Here is a 13,585-nt window from a genome sequence, read left to right on the forward strand (position 1 = left end):
AAAATTGGGAAAACAAATTAAAGAAAAACAAAGGAAACAGAGGTCCTACTGTTTAGATTGGGCAGATCCTGAAACTGACTCTCAATTTGTCCGATTCCCAAACTACTACATGCTGCATTCTTTTTAAAAAATTATTTGTATTTTATTTCAATTTATTTATTTCTTAGAGATGAGGTCTTGCTCTGTTACTCAGGCTGGAGTGCAGTGGCGCAGTCATGGCTCACTGCAGCTTCGACCTCCTGGGCTCAAGTGATCCTCTTGCCTCAGCCTCCTGAGTAACTGGGACTATGGGCCTACGCGACTGTGCCCAACTAACTTTTTAAATTTTGAGTAGAGATGTGGGGGAGAGAGGGGTCTGTCTATGTTACTCAGGCTGGTCTTGAACACCTGACCTCATGATCCTCCCACCTTTACCTCCTAAAGTGCTGGAACTAAAGGCAGGCACCATCACACCTGGCTAATTTTAAAAATCTTTTGGCCGGGCGCGGTGGCTAATTTTTTGGGAAATCACGAGGTTTTGTGGAGACCAGGTCTCAGTATGTTGGCCAGGCTGGTTTCGAACACCCGGGTTCAAGATCCTGCTGTCTCAGTCTCTCCTTTTGTGGAAAGGTGTGTTGGCCACCGCACCCGCCAAGATGGCCTAAATGCTGCTTTCTTTTTTTTTTCTTTTTGAGATGGAGTCTCGCTCTGTCCGCCAGGCTGGAGTGCAGCTGCGCGATCTCCGCTCACTGCAAGCTCCGCCTCCCGGGTTCACGCCATTCTCCTGCTTCAGCCTCCTGAGTAGCTGGGACTACAGGTGCCCGCCACCACGCCCGGCTAATTTTTTATATTTTTAGTAGAGACGGGGTTTCACCATGTCAGCCAGGATAGTCTCGATCTCCTGACCTCGTGATCCACCCGCCTCGGCCTCCCAAAGTGCTGGGATTACAGGCGTGAGCCACCGCGCCCGGCCTTGCTTTCTTTATAGATACTGTAACATGCTAAAGACACTGAGTCTCAAAGTCATACAATGTGGGGCATTTTGAAAAGATTTCTACTGAAATGATTAAGAAGATTAGTTTTAAAGGAGGAAACCCAGAGATGTTTGGGAAACCGTGACTTCAGAAGAAAATCTTGAGGGCGGGCTTGCTGCAGTGGCCTTGGATTTGAAGCTGAGACTACAACAGGACTCCAGGGAACCATGAGATGGCAGCGACGACCCCGCACCCACTCACCCTGCCTGTCTGCCTGTTTATTCCTTTCTCTCTCTGCGTGTGTATGCCCTGCATTTATCATTCCAGCTGTCTGCACATCTGCTTCATGTTTATGGGCATTACTGTGTTTGTTTCCCAGCATGGATTTTTCTCCTAGAGGCTCCAACCAGGCCAAAGGAGGAAAGGAGAAATATAAGAAAACAGAAGCAGGCAGGGTGTGGTGGCTCACACCTGGAATCCCAGCACTATGGGAGGTTGAGGCGGGTGGGTCACTTCAGCCCAGGGATTTGAGACCAGTTTGGGCAACATGGTGAAACCCCGTCTCTACAAAAATACCAAAAATTAGCCGGGCATGGTGGTGCATGTTTGTAGTCCCAGCTACTCAGGAGGCTGAGAAGGGAGGATCGCTTGAGCCTGGGAGTTTGAGGCTGCAGTGAGCCGAGATCACACCACTGCACTCTAGCCTGGGCAACAGAGCAAGACCGTTTTATATATATATATCTAAACATAAATAAAACAGAAGCGATCCTTTTTGAAAAATGCCTTCGAGGGGTGAAATAAATGTTGCATGCCAATATAATCTTGAGTGTATTAGACCCACCTAGTGTCAATGGAGTACATCCAAGAGGCTTTTGACAGCACTGGTTTGACAAAGTTCTGTCTGGGTCATTCATTCATTCATTCATTCATTCATTCATTCATTCAGCAATTACTGGATCCCTCTTTGTGCCACTACCCGGGCAGTGGATCCAGGGATGAATATGGCGCTACTTCTACCCTTGGGGAGCTCACAGTCCAGTTGGGGCAAACCCATGAACACATCGTATTTATCCATGAGGGGAGAAGGCTGCCCACCCCAAGTAGAGGGCCGAGGTCCGTGCAGGAGAGAGCTGTCTTGGTTGGATGACACATCTTGGAGAACCATTTGGCATTTCAGTGTCAGTCTTTGAGGCCTGGCTGGCAAATGCCTCCCCACCTGCTGCATTTAAGGCAAGAACAGAAATTCCAGGGGCCAAGAACAAGCAAGCCAGAGGGAGAAAAAATCCAGCACATGGTGTGGGAGAGGGCCAGGGAGGCTTTCTGGTTGTGGAATGGGGCTGGGTGCTAGTCCATGTTACTTTTTATTCTTTTAAAAATTTCTCTTATTGAGACAGGGACTCGCTCTGTTGCTCAGGCTGGCTTACAGTGGTGCAATCATAGCTCACTACAGTCTTGAACTCCTGGGTTCAAGTAATCCTCCTGCCTCAGCCTCTTGAGTAGCTGGGACTTTAGGTGCACGCCACTACTCCCAGCTAATTTTTAAAATTTTTGTTGAGATAGAGGTCTTGCTATGTTGCCTAGACTGGTCTCAAATTCCTGGCCTCAAACAATCCTCCTGCCTCAGCCTCCCAAAGTGCTGGGATTACAGACATGAGCCACTGCACCGGACAGGTGATATTTCATTTTTAATTACTTACTGAGCTGCCCAGGGAATGCCCTACATTTTGGTCATTACCACCCAAGGCTTCATGAATCCATTCTCTTGCTGGTGAGAGCATAAATTTTTACAGCCAACCTTCATGGGGGGCAACGTGGCAACATCGATCACATTTTAAAATGCACAGACTTGGCCAGGCACAGTGGCTCACACCTGTAATTCCAGCACTTCAGGAGGCTGAGGCAGGCGGGTCACCTGAGGTCAGGAGTTCGAGACCAGCCTGGCCAACATGGCGAAACCTCGTCTCTACTAAAAATACAAAAATTAGCTGGGCAAGGGCCAGGCGCGGTGGCTCACACCTGTAATCCCAGCACTTTGGGAGGCCGGGGCGGGCGGATCATGACGTCAAGAGTTCGAGACCAACCTGGCCAACATGGTGAAACCCTGTCTCTACTAAGAATACAAAAATTAGCTGGGCGTGGTGGTGCATGCCTGTAATCCCAGCTGCTTGGGAGGCTGAGACAGGAAAATTGCTTGACCCTGGGAGGCGGAGGTTTCAGTGAGCTGAGATAGCACCAGTGCACTCCAGCCTGGGCAATAGAACAAGACACTTCTTAAAAAGAAAAAAAAAAAAAAGGTTAGCCAGGCATGAAGATGGGTGCCTGTAGTCCCAGCTACTTGGGAGGCTGAGGCAGAAGAATTGCTTGAACTCAGGAGATGGAGGTTGCGGTGAGCTGATATCATGCCACTGCACTCCACCCTGAGTGACAGAGTGAGACTCTGTCAAAAAAAAAAAAAAAAAAAAAAAAAGCACAGGGCTTTTTTGTCCAGCTGGTCCACTTCCAGAATTTATCCTTAAATACTCCTGTCCTTGTGCAAAAGGATATAAACATTCATTCATTTATTGTGGCATTGCTTACAGTAGGGAAGTGCAGGGAACAGCCCAAACATCCATTGACAGGGGCTGGCCAAAGAAATTATGATTTGTTCGTACAATGGAATGGCTTTCCACAGTTACAGGGAATAAGGCAGGTCTTTTGTTTGTTTGTTTGTTTTGTTTTGTTTTGTTTTGTTTTGTTTTGTTTTCTGTTTTTATTTGAGATAGAGTTTCGTTCTTGTTGCCCAGGCTGGAGTGCAATGGCAGGATCTTGACTCACCACAACCTCCGCCTTCCAGGTTCAAGCAATTCTCCTGCCTCAGCCTCCCGAGTAGCTGGGATTACAGGCGTGCACCATCACACCCGGCTAATTTTGTATTTTTAGTAGAGACAGGGTTTCTCCATGTTGAGGCTGGTCTCGAACTCCTGACCTCAGGTGATCCGCTCGCCTCGGCCTCCTAACGTGCTGGGATTATAGGCGTGAGCCACCACACCCGGCAAGGCAGGTCTTTATGTCCTGAAATGCAAGGATTTCTAGGATATATTGAGTAAAAAAAAGTAAGGTATACAAGTGGACGTATAGTGTGAGTGTGTGTGTGTGTGTGTACTGCTGGCAGAATTAACAATAAACTGGTCCTGGGTTTACCTCTGGAAGGGAAAATGGGTGGCTTAGATGGGTGAGAGAGATATTTCCATTTACTGTATACCCTTGTGGTATTTTTTTTGCTTGTTTATTTTGTTGTTACTGTTTTGTGTGTGCGTTTTTTTTCTGGTTTTTTTTTTTTTTTTTTTTTTTTTTTTTTTTTTTTTTTTTTTTGAGACTGATTCGTGCTCTGTTGCCTTGGTTGGAGTGCAGTGGTGCGATCATGGCTCACTGCAACCTCTACCACCTGGACCCAAGTGATCCTCCCACCTCAGCCTCCCAAGTAGCTGGGATTACAGGTGCATACCACCACACCTGGCTAATTTTTGTATTTTTAGTAGATTCAGAGTTTCACCATGTTGTCCTGGCTAGTCTGGAACTCTTGGGCTCAAGAGATCTGCCCGCCTCAGCCTCCCAAAGTGATGGGATTGCACGTGTGAGCCACTATGCCTGGCACCCTTGTGGTATTCATGCCCTGGTATAGTTCTCTTCTACATGGAATAGGATTAACCCGTGTAACCAACAGGGTACTGTGGAAATGACAGAGCACAGCTTCCAGGGCTAGGTCACAAAGAACATCATGGCCTCTGCCTTGCTTCCCAGGATCACTCACTCCAGGGGAAGCTGGCTACTGAGTCATGAAGACGTCCGTGCAGCCCTACAGAGAGGCCCATGGGAGACACTGAGGCCTCCAGCCAACAGCTACCAACCCCTTGCTGGGGGTGAGGAAGCCTCTTGGAAGACTGTTCAGCCCCAGAAAGCCTTGAGGTGATTGTGGCTTAGACCAACATCTTAGCTGCAACCTCATGGGAGACCTTGAGGCAGAGCCATCCAGCTAGGTCATTCCCTGGCTCCTGCCCCACAGAAGCCCTATGATGCCGTAAATGTGTTTTGTTTCAAGCCACCAACTAGTTTTTTTTTTTTCTTTTTAGAGACAGGGTCTTGCTCTGTCACCCAGGATGGAATGTAGTGGTACAATCATAGCTCACCTGCAGTCTCGAAATCTTGGGTTCAAGTGATCCTCCCACCTCAGCTTCCTGAGTAGCTGGGATGACAGGTCCATGCCCCTACACCTGGCTGATTTTATTTTTTGTAGAGACAAGTTCTTGCTATGTTGCCCAGGCTTCAAGATACTACATTTTGAGGTGATTTGTTAGGCAGCAACAGATAACTCATGTTCTGTCTTTTGAATTTTGTACCTTTGGCATTTGTGCATCCTAACAGTGGTGGTGATGACGATGATCATAACAATAACCTAATACACACCATGACCTTGTGTGACTGATAATTTGGGAATATTAAAATTGGGTAGACGTGGGCTGGAGAGATGGGATCCACTGCAAGGGCAATGAGCCCTGCCCTCCGCAGGGACTGCACCTGAGTATTCAGAGAAGTGGAGGAGGGGCCTCACTTCCAGATGTGTGTGTGCTGCGGGCACCTGTACAGGCAATGAAAAACTCCTAGGTGCAAGGTTTGCATACTGGCTGCCTGCAGGTCCCACAGTTCCGTTTTGCTCGGCTAGCATGCCGGTTTTAAAAAATCTAAACTTGGGCCCGGCATGGTGGCTCAAGCCCGTAATCCTAACACTTTGGGGGGCCGAGGCGGGTGGATCACCTGAGGTCAGGAGTTCAAGACCAGCCTGGCTAACATGGTAAAACCCTTTTCTTTTCTTTTCTTTTCTTTTTTTTCTTTTCTTTTTTTCTTTTCTTTTTTTTTTTTTTTTCTTTTTTTTTTTTTTTTTTTTTTTGAGACAGAGTCTCACCCTGTCACCCAGGCTGGAGTGCAATGGTTCAGTCTCGGCTCACTGAAACCTCTGCCTCTGAGCTCAAGCGATTCTCCTGCCTCAGCCTCCCTAGTAGCTGGGATTACAGGCATGCAGCACTATGCCTTGTTAAGTTTTTGTATCTTTAGTAGAGATGGGGTTTCACCAGGTTGGTCAGGCTGGTCTCGAACTCCTGATCTCGTGATCTGCTCGCCTCGGCCTCCCAAAGTGCTGGGATTACAGGTGTGAGCCACCGCACCTGGCCTGAAACCCCATTTCTACTAAAAATACATAAAATCAGCTGGGCGTGGTGGTGTGCGCCTGTAACCCCAGCTACTCAAGGGGCTGAGACAGGAGAATTGCTTGAACCCAGGAGGCAGAGGTTACAGTGAGCCGACATCACGCCATTGCACTCCAGCTTGGGCAACAAGAACAAACCTCCGTCTCAAAAAAAAAAAAAAAAAAAATTCTGAACTTGACATTCACCAGAATTGCTAAAATGATGTTGACAATATCATGTGTGGACAAGGATACAGAGTAGCTGTACTCTCAACATTGCTGAGAGAAGTATACACTGGGACAACCACTTTGGAAAGCCATTTGGTTGTGTCTTTGAATGCTCAGCATTCACTATCTTATGGCCCAGAAATTGTTCTCCTAAGTAAGTATCCAAGAGAAATGAGGGCACACGGTCACCAAAATACACATGCAAGAATGTTTGTAAGAGCTTTATTTGTAATAGCTGCAGACTGAATGCCCATCAATAGTAATAATGAGTAAATAAATAGTGCTATATTCTTACAATTGAATACGCCTCAGCAATTAAAATAATGCTGCTAGGCCAGGCGCAGTGGCTTATGCCTGTAATCCCAGTGCTTTGGGAGGCCAAGCAGGTGGATCACCTGAGGTCAGGAGTTCAAGACCAGCCTGGCCAACATGGTAAAACCCTACCTCTACTAAAAATATACAAATTAGCCAGGGGTGGTGGTGCACAACTGTAGTCCCAGCTACTCGGGAGGCTGAGACAGGAGAATTGCTTGAACCCGGGAGGCGAAGGTTGCATGCAGTGAGCCGAGATTGCACCATTGCACTCCAGCCTGGGTGACAGAGTGAGACTTTGTCAAAAAAAAAAAAAAATGCTGCTACACAAAAGAGCATGAATGAATCGCAGAGCTAATGTTCAGTGAGAGAAACGAGACCCAGAAGAGTACGTTCTGTATTATTTGAAGTTCAAAAAAAGCAAAACCAACTGATGGTGAGAGAAATCGGAATAGTGGGCCGGTTGTGGTGTCTGGTGCCTGTAATTCCAGTGCTTTGGGAGGCTGAGGTGGGATGATCACTCGAGCCCAAGAGTTCGAGACTAGCCTGGGTGACATAGCAAGACTCCCGTCTCTACAAAAAAAAAAAAAAAAAAAAAAAATACATTACACACACAAAAAAAGAGGCTGGGCGCAGTGGCTGACACCTGTAATCTTAGCACTTCGGGAGGCCTAGGTGGGAGGATTACCTGAGGTCAGGAGTTTGAGACCAGCCTGACCAACATGGAGAAACTGCTGTCTCTACTAAAAATATAAAATTAGCTGGGCATGGTGGCCCATGCCTGTAATCCCAGCTACTCAAGAGGCAGAGGCAGGAGAATAGCTTGAACCTGGGAGGCAGAGGTTGTGGTGAGCCAAGATCACGCCATTGCGCTCCAGCCTGCGCAACAAGAGTGAAACTCCATCTCAAAGAAAAGAAAGAAAGTAGGGAGGGGACGGGGAAGGGGAAGGGGAAGGGGGAAGGAAGGAAGGAAGGAAAGAAAGAAGAAAGGAAGGAAGGAAGGAACTAGAATAGTGCTTACCTCAGAAGGGTCTGGTATTGATTGGGAAAGAATAGAAGGGAGCCCTTTGAGGTGCTGAACATGTTGTACATGATTTTGTATCTTGATCCTCTGATGATTCTAGGTGTGTATGTTTATGTGTAAAAAATTATCAAACTGTACACATAAGATTTGTACACTTTATTGTATGGATATTATACCTCAAGAAAATAAAATAGGATAAAAGCTCCCCTCCCTAAAAAGCTGAGCTTGAGTTCTCTTAGAGGACGTGCCCATCCTGCTTCCACACAGCTCCCTGCTGCCTGCTGTCACCCCACTTGGCTGCCCTCCCTGGGGCCTCTGGAGGCTGACAAGTTTGCCTTGCGTTTTCGGTTCCTGCAGGAGGTGCCCTTTCATGATGTTTCCTCTTTTTCTCCAAACAGGGGCCTGGGTGCCTTTTCCAGAGTGCCCCTGGTGTTGGGGTTGGGGTGGGCAGCTTGGGACAAAGGAGGGCATGCATAACTGGGCTTTTCACCCCCACATTGTACACTGTCCCCATACTGCGGTGGCAGCCAATGAAAATGCACAGCTCACTCTTCTGCTGTAGGAGCGTGGTTGACTGACAGCCCCACGTGCTCTCTTTGGTGACCTACCCCTGCATTCGTGCCAGTGCCCAACTTCCTCCAGGCTGCTCCCAGGCAATGTCTGAGCATGATGGGTGCTGAGACTGGTCCATCTATGTGAGATGTGGGACCTTGGGCTACCTTGGCTCAGAGATTCCCCACTGGCCTGATTGACACTTTCTTGGAACTGTACTGCAGTTTGAGACTCTTCTTCCTTTCTTCTGGTGTCAGGCTGTCAAAGTCATCTGAAGGGTCTCTCCATCTTTTCTGAATACTTCTTCTTTATCCTTCACTGATGTCCTCAAGTCAGTCTACATATCTGATCCTGTCTTGGTGTCTGCTTCTAGGAAGACCTTGACTAAGACACAGACACCAGTGGTGCCCTTCTCCCACCACTCAAGACTCCAGTCTCTAGCCAGCTTTTAAGCCTCTAGATTCCCCACCTTTGTTCTTCCCCACTTTGCTTTCTGTCTCCCCAACCCTCACTGTCTCCTCTCCAGCTGAGGTGATGAGAGAGCTTTCACACATTTTCCCTTCACATCTTAGGGATGTTTTCTTGAGACGTAAAAATCACCATCTTTTTCATGATGAATTTTATTCCTGTTTCTTAAGACAAACTCCAGCAGCATCTTCATGAACGCCCCATAAAACCTCCTTGCTTACAATCCTTGGAAGACTGAAGCAGGGAAGTCTTTTATTCTGAGAAAATGGATAAAGAGAGCAAACTTCTGTCTTGGGAGCAAATGTCCCCATGATTATAGCATTCTCCAGGAGGCGAAGGTAAACACTTCCACAATGAATGGAAAAAAAGGCCTCAAATCAATCATCTGAGCTTCCACCTTAAAAAAATGCGAGAAAAAAGAACAAATTAAGCCCAAAGTATTTAGAAGAAAGGAAATAATAAAAATTGGAGTAGAAATCAATAAAATAGGAAAACTGAAAAAGAACAAAGAAATCCCAAATCAGGATTTTTGAGATTAATAAAATTGATATACCTCTACTTGGACTGATGAAGAAAAAAGAGAGAAAACAAAAATTACTAATATCAGGAATGAAAGAGGGAATATCACTACAGACCCTACAGACATTTAAAAAAATAAAGAAATACTATGAATAAATCTATGTCCATGAATTTGACAACTTAGATGAAATGAACCAATTCCTTGAAAAATACAAACCATTAAGACTTTCTTAAGAAACAAGAGATACCTTGAAAAGCATTATAACTATTAAAGAAGTTTATTTTGTATGGAAAAGTCATACAACGACAACAACAAAGAGCTCCATGCCAGATGGTCTCACTGGTGAATGCTATCAAACATTAAAGGAATAAATTAACAACGATGCTACAAAATTTCTTCCAGAAAATTTTATGAGACCCGCATTACCCTAATGCCAAAGCCAGAACGAGACAGTACAAGAAAACTACAGACCAACATCCTTCATAAACTTAGATGCAAAAATCCTCAACAAAATATTAGCATAGTAAATCTAGCAATATTTTCAAAGATAACACAAGGTGACCAAGTTGGGTTTATACTAGGAATTCAAGGCTGATTCAACATTTTAAATAATCAATTAAGGTAATTCACCATATCAATAGGATAAACATTGTTTAAGTTAAGAAGTCTTAGCCGGTGCAATAAAGCAAGAAAAAGAAATAAAAGGCATACAAGTCAGAAAGAAAGAAATTTTTCTTTATTCTCATATGATTTGCTGGTCTGCATAGAAAATCTCAAGGAATTTACAAGAACTTCCCATAACTAATGAGTGAGCTTAGCAAGTTCACAAGAACAAGGTCAATATACAAAACCCAATTATATTTCTATATATAGCAATAAAAAATTGAGAATAAAAAATTTAAAAACAGTACCATCTCCAATAGCACCAAAAGATGGAATGCTTTGATGTAAGTCTAACAAAATACACGCAGGATTTGTATGCTGAAAACTACAAAACATGAACTAAAGAAATCAAATAATTCAACTCTGACCCAGAGAAGACAAAAAAAAAAAAAAAATAGAGAAATCAAAGAAAACTTAAATAAATGTAGACATATAATACATATGTGGATTGGAAAACTTGATATTGTTAAAATTGCACTTCCCCTAACTTGGTGTATATACATTCAACACAATCCCGATAAAAAGTGTAGCAGGTTTTTTTTTTTTTTTTTTTTTTTTTTTCAGATATTGACAAAGTGACTCTAAAATTTATGGGAGACCAGGTGCGGTGGCTCACATCTGTAACCCAACATTTTGGGTGACCGAGGCAGGCAGATTGCTTGAGCCCAGGAGTTCAAGACCAGCTTTGGCACTATAGGGAGACTTCTGTCTCTACAGAAATTACAAAAATTAGCCTGGCATGGTGGCACATGTCTATAGTTGCTTGAACCTGGGAGGCAGAGGTTCCAGTGAGCCGAGATGGTGCCACTGTATTCTAGCAGCCTGGGTGATGTAGATATATGAATGACAAATAAAGGCATGAAAAATGCTCAAAATCATTAGACATTAGGAAAATGCAAATTAAAACCACAATGAGATACTATTATACTACATATCTATCTGAATGGCTATAAAAACCAAACCAAACCCATAATGCAAATTGCAAGTTCTGGACAGTATGCAAGGCAACTGTATCTTTCATACATTGCTACTGGGAACACAATAGGACACAACCACTTCAGAGACAGTTTGTCAATTTCTTACAAAGTTAAACCTACTCTCCCCAGATAATTCAGCAATCTCACATCTAGATGGTTACTGAAGATAAATAAAAACTTCCGTTCACACAAAAAATCCTGTTAACCAATGCTTATAATAGCTTTATGGCTAAAAAACAAAAATTAGGCCAGGTGCGGTGGCTCATGCCTATCATCCCAGCACTTTGGGAGGCTGAAGGGGGTAGATCACCTGAGGTCAGGATTCAAGACCAACCAACCTGGCCAACGTGGTGAAACCCCGTCTCTACTAAAAATACAAAAGTTAGGCAAGCATGGTGGCACATGCCTGTAATCCCAGCTGCTAGGGAGGCTGAGGCAGGAGAATCATTTGAACCCAGGAGGCAGAGGTTGCCATGAGCCAAGATCATGCCACTGCACTCCAGCCTGGGCAAAACAAAAAACAAAAAAAAAACCCCACAAAAATTGGAAATGACCCAAATAGCCTTCAAGTGTGGAATAGATGAATAAAATATGTTATCTAAACAATGAAATAAAAAGGACCTCAACCATAGTAAGAAACAAACTACTGACCCAGCAAAAAGAATGAATCTCAAATACAGTATGCTAAGAGAAAAACTGTCAGACTCCAAGGGCTACATATTCTATGTTACCATTTCTATGGCATTCTCAAAAGGCAGAACTGTCAGGATGGATGACTGATCAGCAGCAGCTTCTCTTTAGGAGTAGGGTAGCCACAGGGGGTAGCATGGGGGTAGTTTGGGATGATGGAAAACTCTTTTGTATTTTGGTTGTGGGAGTTGTAAACCAAAAATAAAATTCAAAGGCCCCCTAACAGTCTAAATGGACCCCTCCTCTCAGCCCGGATACTCCGAAATTAACCTGAAAAATAGGTTCAGGCCATGATGAGAGGCCTCATTATACCCTCCTCCCTCTTGGAATTCAGGAAAAGCTGACCAGCATTTATTAGGTTGCTACAAAAGTAATTGTGGTTTTTGCCATTAAAGGTCATGGCAAATTACTTTTGTACCAACTTAATAGCATCAACACAGACCTTAAGGGTGCTAAGAAACATGTACAATTTCTTTTCTCCAAAGCCTGCTACCTGGAGGCTTCATCTGCATGCTAAAACTTTGATCTTGACCACCCCTTTTTGTAACCCAGACGTTGCTTTCTATTGATAATAACTCTTTCAACCAATTGCAAATCAGACAATTTAAAAATCTACCTATAACCTCGAGTCCCCCTACTTTCAGTTGTCCCACTTTTCTGGACTGAACCGATGTATATCCTGCATGACGTCTCTTGCTTGTCTCCTTAAAATGTTCAAAACTAGGCTGGGCCCTGAACATCCTAGACACATATTCTCAAGACCTCCTGAGGGCTGTGTCACAGGCCACTGGCCACACATATGTGGCTCAGAATAAATCTCCTAAAATATTTTACAGAGTTTGACTCTTTTTTAAAATTCTTTTGAGATGAAGTCTTGCTCTGTCACCCAGGCCTGGAGTAGAGTGGCACAATCTCGGCTTACTGCAACCTCTGCCTCCCTGGCTCCAGTGATTCTCCTGCCTCAGCCTCCTGAGGAGCTGGGATTACAGGCACATACCACCACACCCAGCTAATTTTTTATATTTTTAGTAGACACGGGGTCTCATCATGTTGGCCAGGCTGGTCTCAAACTCCTGTCCTCAAGTGATCCCCCTGCCTCGGCCTGTCTAAGTGCTGATAGAGGCGTGAGCCACCGCACCCGGTCATTTGACTCTTTTTGTTGACAGAGTAGTTACACTACTTTATGTATTTGCCAAAACAAATAGAATTGTACACTAAAGAATTACATTTAATGTAAATTTTAAAAATTTTAAAGCAAATATTAGTAAGATGTATAATGTTGTCATTTGTAATTGAAATTCTCATAGCATATACAGCATTTCCCACATTTGTTCTTTACATGGTTGCTGATTAATTGGGATTTGTGTGTGTGTGTGTATGTGCACATGTTTCAAAAGTTTAATGGGTTAGGATTTTGTATTTTATTTTTAGTATTTGAGGGTTTTTTTTAAATTTCAATCATTTTTGGGGAACGAGTGGTGTTTGGTTACATGGATAAGTTCTTTGGTGTGATTTCTGAGATTTTGGTTCACCTTTCACCCAAGCCGTGTACACTGTACCCAATGTGTAGTCTTTTATCCCTCACCCCCATCCCGCTCTTTCTCATGAGTCCCCAAAGTCCACTGAATTATTCTTATGCCTTTGTAAGCTCATAGCTTTGCTCCCGCTTATGAATGAGAACATATGATTGCTTTTCCATTCTTGAATTACGCCACTTTGAATAATGGCCGAGCGCAATGGCTGACGCCTATAATCCCAGCGCTTTGGGAGGCCAAGGCGGGCGGATCACGAGGTCAAGAGATCGAGACCATTCTGGCCAACATGGTGAAACCCCTCTCTACTAAAAATACAAAATTAGCAGGGCGTGGTGGCGCACACCTGTAATCCCAGCTATTTGGTAGGCTAAGGCAGGAGAATCGCTTGAATCCGGGAGGCGGAGGTTGCAGTGAGTCGAGATCGCACCACTGCACTCCAGCCCAG

The 13,585-nt window shown here is 44.5% G+C and overlaps 2 protein-coding genes across 33 annotated transcripts in view; one reads left to right on the top strand and one right to left on the bottom strand.

Annotated features, from left to right (window-relative positions):
- The window catches only part of LOC126943623 (cytochrome b-c1 complex subunit Rieske, mitochondrial), a 1,156,760-nt gene that overhangs the window by 710,554 nt on the left and 432,621 nt on the right, over positions 1–13,585 (top strand). The window lies entirely within an intron of this gene.
- The window catches only part of PLEKHF1 (pleckstrin homology and FYVE domain containing 1), a 176,182-nt gene that overhangs the window by 14,003 nt on the left and 148,594 nt on the right, over positions 1–13,585 (bottom strand). The gene's annotated exons all lie outside the window — the stretch shown is intronic.

Source organism: Macaca thibetana, chromosome 19, assembly GCF_024542745.1.
Source record: "Macaca thibetana thibetana isolate TM-01 chromosome 19, ASM2454274v1, whole genome shotgun sequence".
In the NCBI taxonomy this organism is placed as follows: Eukaryota; Metazoa; Chordata; class Mammalia; order Primates; family Cercopithecidae; genus Macaca; species Macaca thibetana.